This window comes from Pinus tabuliformis, chromosome 9 (assembly GCF_031772625.1).
Source record: "Pinus tabuliformis cultivar Carrire ecotype Pingquan chromosome 9, CPIR1, whole genome shotgun sequence".
NCBI classification, from domain to species: domain Eukaryota; kingdom Viridiplantae; phylum Streptophyta; class Pinopsida; order Pinales; family Pinaceae; genus Pinus; species Pinus tabuliformis.
Window position 1 is genome coordinate 497,349,733 of NC_142307.1, and position 12,511 is coordinate 497,362,243.

The 12,511-nt window shown below is 37.1% G+C and overlaps 1 long non-coding RNA gene and 1 pseudogene across 2 annotated transcripts in view; one reads left to right on the top strand and one right to left on the bottom strand.

Annotated features, from left to right (window-relative positions):
- LOC149149383 (uncharacterized) overlaps positions 1-12,511 on the bottom strand; it is a 386,921-nt gene that overhangs the window by 12,777 nt on the left and 361,633 nt on the right. The window lies entirely within an intron of this gene.
- Positions 6,007-12,511, top strand: part of LOC149149384 (uncharacterized) — an 86,068-nt pseudogene continuing 79,563 nt past the window's right edge. Inside the window, exons 1-2 of the transcript XR_016263556.1 lie at positions 6,007-6,401; positions 8,327-8,453. The product of XR_016263556.1 is annotated as an uncharacterized LOC149149384 (transcript). The remainder of the gene's footprint in view (positions 6,402-8,326; positions 8,454-12,511) is intronic.

The window sequence follows — 12,511 nt, forward strand, 5'->3', positions numbered from 1 at the left end:
TATGAATTTGGTGGTATAGTCCTCATCAACCGTATGGCCCATTCTGAGCTCATATAACTCCTTAGCCTTGCTGTCAAAGTATCTCTTAAATAGATACTTGTTCTTGAAATATTTCTCAAATTCCTTTTAGGACAACTCTTCTTCTTTTATTCCTTTTATATACCTTAAATATTCCCACTAGATGTCAACTTTACCTTTCAAGTTGAAGGTGGCTATCCTTGCTTTCATGTTCTTTGAATAGCTATGAATCCTGGAGAACTTCTTCAGCCCAAGGAGTCATGCATCAACATCTTCTAATTTGTTCACTTCACCGTCAAATGTAGGAAGCTCGATCTTCCTAAACTTTTATGGCATGTATTTTTTTCCCTCCTTTCTTCATGGTGTTGTTGATGATGAAGATGTTGTGGTATTTTGTGAGTATTTTCATATTGTTGTTGAGGGGTTCTTTCAAGGGAATCCAACAGTGCACCATCTTTCACCATTCTTCACTTGATAACTGTTGTGCTTTTTCTTGGATCCACTAACATCTTCCCAATTAGTTTTTTAATCCTCTTGTCCCAAAAACATAGAGATTAAATATGCATGGGGTATGGGTATTTCCACCAATAGTCAGGTAGAATCACTAGCTTTATGGTTAGGTTTGAAGCTAGCCTTAGAAAGAGGTATACATAAGCTGATTGTAATGGGATATTCAATGCTAAACATTCAAAAATTCAATAAAAATAAGGAGCCAAGTGATTAATCTTGGATTCCCTTGGATCTAAGAATAATAGAGAAAATATAAAAGTTTGAGACTATTGGCTTCTATCACATAAGAAGAGAATCCAATAATATTGCAGATGAGAAGACAAACATTGGAGCTAGCCTTGAACAAGGTCATATGTTACTCATCCAAGGAGATAAAACTTATCATTATTTACCATGATAAATAAAAACAATGATCAAGGTAGGACAATACTCATTAAACAATGGAGAATATGATGGATTGATAAGGAACTAAGGTTTGAGCGAGCATTTAATATTTGTATGTTAATGAAATTAGAGGAAGCAAAGAAGTGGCAGCTTTCGGGAGTAGAAGCGATGACAGGAAGATCGCCTAGGTGTAAAACGGTGAAGACACTTGTCATTTCAAGGGACATATGTAAATATTTCCCATGAAATTCAACATTGAAACACAACATTCCTCATGTTGGTTCCTTACTCCTTAGCAGGCGAAATAACTGTGGTAAGGTTGCAAGTTGGAGAATGGAAAGGTTACAGTACTGACATAACATTTCAAGGCGAATGAGTAGCAAAGGAATTCAATGCACAACAATGAAGGAAGAGCATGGTATGGGTACTACAACTTGTTATAAATGAAAAGCAACTACAAAGGAATTGTGTCGAGTCTCTGTTAAAATTCGTCTAAAGGTGAGAATTGCATCCCCAAGTGAGGTAAGTGAAGAGCGATCGGGATCAATTCAGGACGCAATGTCGCTGGAAGAGAAGCTATCCAAAATGGAACACACTGGGGTGCAACTACTAGAGGAAGCACAAACTCACTTCTCGTCGCTGATGCGTGAGGTTGAAATGATGAGGGAAGATGCAGAGAGGCTTAGGCTCACAATGGTAAACATGGCTACGAAAACTGATAATCTCTCGGCAAAGGTGGAAGGGATAAAGGTAACAGTGGAAGCGACAACTGTGGGGGTACTCAAAGAAGGTTTCGACTTACAAGATCCTCCACCATTTGACGCGGAAAATATAGGCGAGCCTGAGGAGCTAGTGGCAACAGAGATCCCGATGCAGGAAGAGGTAGCAAATGAAAATTAGATGGCTAATGGAGAATTTACCAAGAATGTAGATTTATTTCAGTCTTATCTTTTTGAACAATGCTATGTAAATTAATGCTATATGATGACCTGCAGAGCCTATATAAGATAAACTTGGTTAGAAGCATGATAGGATATAGGCGAAGTAGCGACAAAATCCATTTTGATCAATTTTGGTTCTCAATAGTTGATGAGCAGTTGGTGAATGTTATAACAGGTTCTGGCCCGTGTTCGAGTTTGATTATATAAAGCTACATGTTTCCTTTAAAAAAAATAGTAAATTTTATATATAACATTAATTTATTTTTTCTATAGCAATAAATTCTTATTAAGTTATATAAATTTTCTATAAAGCTCATTCTTCTTTCATTTTTAAAACTAGAATATTAAGATTTTTTTTTGTTAACTAGAATAAAATTTTGTATTTATATTTAAGTGTGCATCTGGATTACATCAATATCTTAAGTAGTACATAGCTATATCGACAAAAAAATTTCTTGAGTCTTATCTAAGAAAACTAAGATTTTTTCTAGAGGGACTCCAAATTGAACAACAAAAAAATAGTTTTTGTAGATATATATCTTACAAAACTAACCCATCAAAAAAAATAATTACATCTCATACTAAAATTGATTGATAATGCAATCCTTCATAATTGTGCAATGCCAATCCATTTAGCCCTAAGGAATAGGAGATGGCCTAATCAAGTAATTGATTTTTAAATCTCCCAATCTTAATTTAAGCTTTTCATTGACACATAAGTCCACATCATTATGAGATCACAAAGAACTTGTAAATATGCTATTGAAGAGAGCCATTTCACTTTTTTCCTTGATTCTTTTCATAAGGCTTTCTAATTTTTTGTTACTAAGAAAGGAGCTCTTATTAAATGCTAAATAAAGAAGTGATCTCCCAAAACACATAGAAACTACTTGACTTTCTTTGACTAAATAAATCCCTTAATAAAAAACATATACTTCAGTTTAATTATTTATCATACATTCTAAGCTCCATAAATATACCTCTTCCTCCCATAGCCTCTAAATTTTATTTAATTTTTAATAAGTAAAAAAATTACTCAAAATAAAATCATTCAGAATTTTAATAAAATTCAATTTTATAAATCTGACTGCATTTACAACACGATCCAGCCAAAAATCTTGATTTTCAAAGGCATAGTATCGGGATAATCTTTAAAGAAAGGTTCCCATGGTCCGAGTTCGTGTTGTCTCTTCATACACTCTTTTGAAAATGTTTTTCATTTATTTATCTCTTGTTCGGTTTCGGGGGCCATATGGTCAAAGGTTATTCATCTCTTATGCTTATCGGCGCCTCGAGAATTATCTTCAGTGGAGTCTTGCATTCGTGGGTGGCAGGCTCACTTCAAAGCTCATAGAAACTGTCCACTTCTTCATCTTTTGGGTGATTGGCAAGCACGAAACACCATCATTTTTGAGACCTAACATTTGGATATTAGTAATACTTGTCATAATATATGTGCCTCTTTTGAAGAATTTGGTCCTTCCGGCGATTATACGCATTGCAAGCTCCATGAGTACATCGACTGTATAAACAATTTCCTTGCAAGTTTCTTGGAAGGCGCTATGAATCATCTGGGCCGTGGATGGGGCACACATTGTTTTAAGGGACCATATCAGTTATCAACGGTAATTGGAATTTGGTTTTTTTTAAACTAAGGTTTGAATCATGTTTTTATTGTTTTTAGAGTAAAAATACATTAAGTAACATTAAAAATTAGGAGCGCCCAAAATCTTGAAATTTGACCGCTAAAATTTAAATTTACAAAAATCTCTGCAGAATTTTATCAAAATTTTGCTAAAATTCCATAATTATCCATGAAAATGTGTAAACTGGTTAAACTATGACCGGAATATCAACCTCGGCCTCTGTTGTACATCGTAGTTCAAACACATGGCCCGAAATCACCGCTCTGTGGGGTTTTCTACGTTGTACCAAAAAGATCGGTCTGGACACTGTTTGTTTATGGAGACTCCGAAGTTTCAATAGAGTGGATTATCAATCCCTCTGATTTTGCCCCTCCGTTGCTGTGCAATTGGATGAGGCAGATCAAAGAATTGAAGTCCAATTTTAAACACATCCAATTTACACACATTTACAAGTCTCAAATTTGGGTGGTTGATAATTTGTCAAAACCCCCCAATGCCACGCGGGTACAATGCATTTCAAAATTTTGATTGCAGACGTGCTCCAGAGCTCAGACACCTCTCTATTTTGAACTCAAGTGGACATTAGCCGAAGTTAATTTTGGTTATTGCATGTTTTGCTGGTCCTTATAAACATCTTGCTCTATTAGTCCTCTTGGCGTCACTTATATAGTGACCTTTCTTTTTGGTCCTTTGCAGTATTAATGACTCACAATCTATTTTATTAGGAGATGGAGTACATGCAACTTCTTAATTGTCTTATTTCTCTGCTATCTGCATATAATTTTTCTGTTTTAGAGAATATTTTTTACAAATAATTTTTTTTATTATAATTCAGTGATCAAAGCAGTAGTGAAGGTAGTCATTTCTAGCTGTTATTCCCGAATGCAGGCTAACTTATCATCCTTATTCAAGGAAAACCTATCATAACTCCTATCATAACTAAGCTGTCAAACCCACTGTTAGGACAGTCATCTCTAGCTGTTATCTGCTAATGCAGGCTGATTCATCACCAGCTGACTCATCCCTATTATTCAAGGAAAACCATGCCACTTGGAATAACCTGCTAGTGGTCTGTAAGGGTCTAGCTGTTATCTGCAAATGCAGGCTGATTCATCACCAGCTGACTCATCCCTATTATTCAAGGAAAACCATGCCACCTGGAATAACCTGCTAGTGGTCTGTAAGGGCCCACTGGTAGTCCTTAAGGGTGCTAGATGCCTTTGGTTCTTGGGCCTTTAACTTGTTTTTAACCAAACATAAACAATTTTAAGACATACTCCATACACTAAAATATCATCTCATATAATAAATTTTAATCTCGTGCATTTTTTACCATTACTATAAAAATCTTTATAAAAAAACATAATAACATCAACTTATAATAAGTGAACTCATAATGAATTTTCTATAAAAAATCTGGTGCGTTTTTCCTTCCCAAAAAAATCTAAATACATTTAAAAAAAGCCAAGTTCATTTACTATTACTATGGAAATCTGGTTATAGTAATCTTTATAAAAAAATACATAATAACATCAACTTATCATAAGTGAACTCTGTAATGAATTTTCTATAAAAATCTGGTGCGTTTTTCCTTCCCAAAGAAATCTAAATACATTTACAAAAAAGCTAAATTCATTTACTATTACTATGGAAATCTGGTGCTTTTTTTTTTTCAAAAAAAATCTAAAGTACATTTACAATTACGATGGAAATCTTTATATTTTATATTTGTTTTCTTCTTTAATTTAATTAAAATTAAGTTAATTAACCTTTTAAAATTAGAATCAAAGAGAGAAAAGGGAAACTATAATCTACCCAAAAAAATTCAGCAGAAACAAAATCAAAATTGTTTTGTATATTGTAGTTTAAATATTTTATATTTTGGAGTTTTTAGGATATATTTTATAATGAAATGCTTTTAAGATGGTTAAAGATTTGTTAAAATTATAAATTTATGAGTAGATATTAGTTAGAATTATAAATTTTTAATTATAAATTTATGGGTAGATATTTGTTAGAATTATAAATTTTTACTGGAACCTGTACAAAATTTCAAAAATACATAATAACAGAAAATTATGATATGATTAAAAAAATAAAAAAAATTGGTCTAGCTTATTTCAACTAAAACTCATTTTTGCAAAATTAAAAAGAGATTTCTAATATAACTTTATATTTTTTTTGGGAATAACAAGTGATTTCTACATGGGCTTGGATCCAGAGGCACGTGTCAAGAGTGAGGATTATCAGCTGATTATTTCAGGTGGCCTGATTTTCTTTGAATAAGAATAATGAGTAAGACTGCATTAACTGATAGCAACTAGAAATAACTGTACTCACTACTGATTTGACATTAACAACTTAATTAGGATAAGTTTTACAAATATATAAAAAAATGCTTTCCAAATTCTAAACAAAATGCATTAAGAAAAATGAACACGGAGGTATCACATCAACCAATATCATGCCCAGTTTGCTGGCACCCTTTGACCCAAAACTATGCATGTATATATCACATGAGCTCCAGATATAATTTAGCGTGGATATATCACGATGGTGCCACTGATACTGTAGATCTGCCACACGGATGACAATGAAGTTCACATTCTTTCTGTATATGTCATCGCTGCTGCTGGTGCAATTGACTACACAATTCAAGAATGCTGCAGAAGCGAAGAAGCCGATCCACATTCCAGACGAGCTAGACGATGTGGTTGATGATGAAGAAGACGAAGAATGGAAAGAATGGGGCAAGCCCAAATCAAAAAGCCCACCACCATTTGACCCCCCTCCGGATATCACAGGGATGGATCCTGCTCAGATCCAGTCCGAGATGCTCAAGAGACATATTGGCCCTTCTTTTGGCTTTGTCAAGTTACGCTTAGATATGCCTCGTACAAGGGTATGGATTTATGTGCACGGGCTATATGATTTAATCCTAGTTTATGGAATTGTATACAATGATATGTGTATATATACATTAAGAATTTTCTTTCCCAGTTTTCGGATTCTAGTTTATTTACTGAGAACATAAACATTAACCATTGAGGTTTTTATGGGGATGAATATATACACAGTATTGATTGAGACCTCGTATAAAAGTTTTTTTTGGTTCGACTCATGGGATTTAACTTGAAATGTCATTATTGTTTACACATACTTAGTTATTCAGAGATTCTCAGAGCTTTTTTCAGGTATTTCGATTAGAGATGTTTGACCATATATTTATGAGGCTCTTAGGTTCTGAGTGCATATTCTTTGGCTTCTCATTAGACCAAATCCCACAAACATTTTTTTGGGTACTACCTTCAGATAGGGGCACAAAGAGAACAATCGCTATTGTTTCGTATCCATACTCTAGATCAGTGAGGATCCGTGGGACCTCACCCTGCCACACGAGACCCCAGCAGCTAAACCATCTCAGATCCGTCCCTGGGAGACGGACTAGGTCCTCCAGACCTCAGCGTTGCACAAACTCCCCAGAAAACGAGTTAGTGGACAGTCCATACCTCCCACTGACCTTTCATCAGGCCAACAAATTTTGTGGAATTTTTTTCAGTGCTCTTCAGTCAATATCGGATATCAGGAGAGATGAGTTTGATCCTCTTCGTCAGGGCATCTGTACATTGTATCTTTAATGTTCCTGCATTGTAGCTATTATATTCATGCTTTTTTTTATAGGAGATTGTTTGGTTCTCCCGCATTTTATGGACATCATTATATTCAACCATCCATTTGACCTACCTTGTGGTCATTAGTTAGACATAAATACAATTATTTTATCTTATCTTATCTATCCAGTTTCTTTCTTTTGGAACAACCCTTAAGTGAGCTCACTTGAAAAGGCCTCACGCTCAATTGACTTAACTGTCAATGCCGAACTCTGATAAACCTAAAGAGAATTGAACCTGGTCTCATTACAAAGGGCCAAATAATTAACTGAGCTACCCATCAAGGCTAACTTAGTATATAAGTTCTGTGCATATAGAGAATGACATATAGAAAATGAATTGATTGAAGCTCACTGAATGGGATATACACAGTACTATGCACTGAAACTCAGCAGATTGTCTGTATGTGTATTTACAATTCATGGGTTCAGTCGTAGTTGGATTTATGATTTCTTATGATAGAAATGATGGGAACATTGACACTTTCTGCCGTGGCAAGGGATCGGGAAAATAAAAGACTTGTCTGGGTTGAAATAAAGACTTGAAAAAGTGAATTCTTTTTTGTTTATGGATTGCTAATGGAAAATAAATTTTATCTGTCTGGGTGTGTATATATTACATAGAGCATTGGTTGAGGCCTGTTATATGGGTTATGTGCATATAGAAAGTGAATTGATCTGAACTCACTGAATGGAATATGCACAGTGCTATGGGCTGAAACTCAGCAGATTGTCTGAATGTGTATTTACAGTCCATGGGTTCACTCATAATTGGATCTCTAATATCTTATGATAGACTTGATAGGATGATTGATACTTTCTGGCGTGGTAAGGGATCGGGAAAGCAATAGACTTGTTTGGGGTGAAATAAGGACCGGAAAAAGTGAATTCTTTTTCATTTTTGGATTGGTAATTGAAAAGAAAATTTGTGTCTGGGTTGGCAAGGGTTTTGTTCAATTTAAGCTGGGAATTACCTAGGGAAATAATTGATATATATATATAGGTTGGTGAAGGACTGGAGAAGTAAATGCTCTGCATTAAGTTGGAAGGTTTGAATATGTAGTTTTGTTTCGGTTGGACAATGATTTGGTTTGAGCTCTGGGTTTCATGATTTGAAAATCAAAATGATTTTAATTTTTGATTTACAAATGGTGCAGGATGAGGTGATTCAGATAGCGAAAAAGTGGACGAATGTGCTGAGGACGGGTTCAATCGAGGCAAAGTTCTCCGCTGTTGATGTCCACAGTTATGTTTACAATGGAGAAGGGGCAAGACACTGTAGAGGTAAGTTATTCCCCTGAAAGATCACGAGGTCTGAGGTTAGTGTGGTGCTAGTGTGAATGTTTGGTATAAAAGATTGTTGGGGAATCGGAAGATAAAGCTCACCATATTAATGAAGGCATCTGTTTCTGAGTTTCTGAACCTCTTACCTTCCTATCTTCAAGTCGTATTACGAAATTGTTAAGGGTTTTCTTTCCCTGTCAGTAAGTGGATATTGACTGACGTAACAAGCCTATAAATCTGATCAAGGGCATCTTCCTAATCTGGTGAAAATATGGGCTTAGAAATTCTAGAAGATGACAAAAATTGCCTGGACTTGCGTTGGAGATTTTGCCTCCTTTTGTATCTCTTAATCAAAGCATGATTGTTAAAAGAATTTGCACTGCTTCTGGACCCATTGTTCACCAACTCTGGTTTATGCTCCTTTGGCTATGTATCTTAAACGTTTTAAATTCTTATTTGCAGAAGGTAAATATTCCTTTAACTCTCTGTTATTAGAATATTACTTTCTTCTTCTCTTTGTTGGCCTACTTATCTGTGAAATGACTTTTCACTTCCTTCCGAGTTTAACTTCCTTGTTTCCATAGTCAAGTGTGGCCTCAAACTAAATGATCAATCTCCTAGATCCTTGTGGTTTTGGATGTGCATCTGTGATCCTTGATCCCTCCCCAACCTTTACATCCTAGGATGCCTAGAATTGAGCGAAGCCTATTTAGTTTCTGATTTATTGATGTAATTCATCAATTCTATTTCTGGGAGGAAGCCTAGATCTGTTTAAAAAAGAACTAATTTAATGCTCCACATGAGTCTCATGAAGCCCAGCCAACTTTATAATCCAGGGTTCTATGGCCACCAGGTTTCGGACCTGGTAGGCAACAGGTGCAGCCAATTTTACAACAAGTGCAGTCAATTTCACTATACAAATAACAGGACTAGACACTACGTAGCCCTTTTTTTAATAATATAGCACGAGAGTGTTCTGAAAAGCTGCAACATACAAAGATTATCCCTTCATTATGAAGCTAAGTTGCACAAAAATTTAAATAGGTATGGCCTGGAAACACAGTCCTTAAAATTTTATGAAGCAGGTAAGCATGGCATCTAAAAATACAAAAAATAAAAATAATTCAACGAATATTTACTTTCTTTTTTAAAATACCAAGTTATCATGAAAAATAAGAATCAAATGATGAAGAAAATTAGAATGATAGACATAAACAACAATTTTGATAGAGAGCTTATTTATATTAACTTCCCAGAGATGATTACAGTAAGCAAAATCACAAATCAACCTTATATATCAGGCTATCATGCAAAATCACCGTAGAAAACTGCCCACTGAAGATAATGAAGTCCACAAGAGTTTTCTTGCTGGAAATGCTCTTAAAGTCTCTCCCAATCCTTCAATTACTCTTAACAAGTTAAAACCCTTGTTCTTATCATAGGAATGGTACGGTTATGGAAAAAACTAAAGAGGGGAGAGACTTTTGATAGGAAAGTGTTAAAACTGGCAACTAGGGTTAAATTTCACTCTGTAAGTTCGTACAACTCATTTGGTAGAGATAATTATTGCATTGAATTCCTCCTTACGAGAGGACCAAAATTGATTTAAAGATCACTAAAGTAAATTTGGACAAGGAGAAATATGTTGTTGAACTGAAGCCCACACGTGCAAATTATCATGGCCAGCTTGGAGTTATTTAGTCATGTGACACCCCTCTCTATCTTATATAAATAGATGTGTCCTCCAACCTCATTATTCACATTCAAGTGCTTGATTATAAGGCAAATTTATGTCTGACGTAGCTGAGCTCTTGGAGGAGGACGAAGGGCTGTTTGTTTTGGGTTTTAGTTCTGCAACAGGGCCGAGATTCTTCAGAAGGACAGCTGTAGGCCTTGAGGAAAATTCTGAGAAGTTTTGTATGGGTAAATCTGTCCTTGCAGGTCCGAATTCAGGAGCAGAAAGGCAGGCCAAGTTAGTGTATTGTTTTTGGGCTGGTTTGTGGTCAATTTAAGGAAGAAATTGTTGAATTTCCACGACCTTGGGTCTAGGATAGAATCTTAAAACACTGATGCTACCAAACCGAGAATCTCAACCATAAACTACTTTGCACAGCAGAAATATAAAGCAGTAAATGATAAATCACATATGCATAATATACACAATTTTAAACAAAATTGTACAATATGTACAATCACCAATCTTCATTATATTAATCCAAATCTGATAAATACAACAGTCTATGGTTACAAGATACAATGACAAACTTGGCTGCAACACTTCTATGTCGTATCTTGTCCTGCCGATCTGTCGGACCCGTACTGCTCACTAGTAGTGCCTTAGTCCATTAAGGCCACTACACATCGAGACTCCAAGAGGGCTGCCTCCTATCACTGCTGCAAGTCACGTCTACTACAATGAACATGGGCTCATCAACTGCTCTCTGGGTAGGCCTAATTCCCGAGCTCCAATCTGCCATGCTAGCAACAACTTTAGTCCATCAAAGTGTTGCACTTCGGCACCGTCCTTCACCCAACCTTCAGCTGCTCTTTGTCCTTCAAGATAGCTTGTCTAGGGCTACTTTGGGTAGCCAACACGCTGCCCTCCAACCAGCTCTATGACACCCAATCAACTCATTGCTGATTCTGCACCTAAGATGACACTTCACCACCACTGAATGTCATCTACATGGCACCAACAGGCTGCTCAACAACTGATCCAAACACGGTCAAGCCTTGACCCAATACATCCCTCCAAAACTGCTGCTGTCACCACACTGCACTGCTGCACTGTTGCTTTCTGGTTAGGGCATCACCTACAGCCCTATTCCTTCACACAACTCAGCAACCAGCCCTCCAAAAGACTGCGGTTTACTCTAGAGATGGTCCTCCACCCCTACGCTGCTCCTTCTAGCTTTGTTTGACCCCAAACGCAGCTCTTAAAGGCAGCCTAGCTGTTGGCTAAGGCCTATGGCCTAGCACAGCAGCTGCTGTAGCTTACTGCCCCCTCAAAACTCCACCAAACAGCCCTTTAAACAGCAACCCTATACTCCTTCAATCTTCAGCCTTTCTGCCCTGCAAATGCACCCAAGAACAACACCAAATCACGCCCAAAACAGCCCTAGACTTCCACGCTGTCACCTACAGCAACCTGAAGTCGTCCACGCTGTTCCTAGGCTCCTCCATGCTGTCCCTTGGCTCCTTTTGCTGTGGCTTCCTCCACGAAATTTCAGAGCTCCTCTTGGTGATGTATTGGCACAAACTGGATGCTTAAATGACCTCAATACGCCTTGTATTTATACACATACAATGGCTCAACGTCTCACTTGAAGTGACACTCAAGTCGGCCTACTTGACAACCAAATTAATTTGTCAACTTCAAAAATTCATATCTCTCTAACGACAACTCGGATTCGGACAATTTTCAATGCGTTGGAATCATCTTTCTGAGCACTATCATCCTTATCCATCACATGCTATGAACCCATCATGGTTTTTCCCCAAAACACGATGGGTGCCAAAACCTCATACTTGGGTTCCAAGCCCACAAACTGCCCTTGTGGTGCTTTTCCCTCCAAACCCTGAGCCCTAGGGCTTGGAGTACCTCCCAAGCTACACAAATCAACATAAATTCTCTCCTTGTGAGGTCGCATTTATGAACTGTTGCTTCAGGTAGGGCCGTAAGTTTGTACTAGCTTAGATGGGGGGGCCAAGAGGCCTAATCTGGGTACAGACCAGCCCTAAGGGCCAGCGAAGGGCAGCATCTTGTATGTCAAGCAAAGCCATAGTTGAGAGGAGGATTTTTGGAGCAGTTAGGGGCCACAAGTTTGTACTAGCCTAGATGGGGGAGCCGAGAGGCCTAATCTGGGTACAGAACGGCCCTAAGGGCCATTGAAGGGCAGCATCTTGTATGTCAAGCAAAGCCGCAGTTGAGAGGAGGAGTTTTGGAGCAGTTAGAAGGGCCAATAGTGATCTGTAAGCAGCCCTAACCAGACCAATCTTCTACAGTAGTTTGTCTCCAGCTCAAGAGGGCTCAATTTGATTACTGTTGACAGAATGCC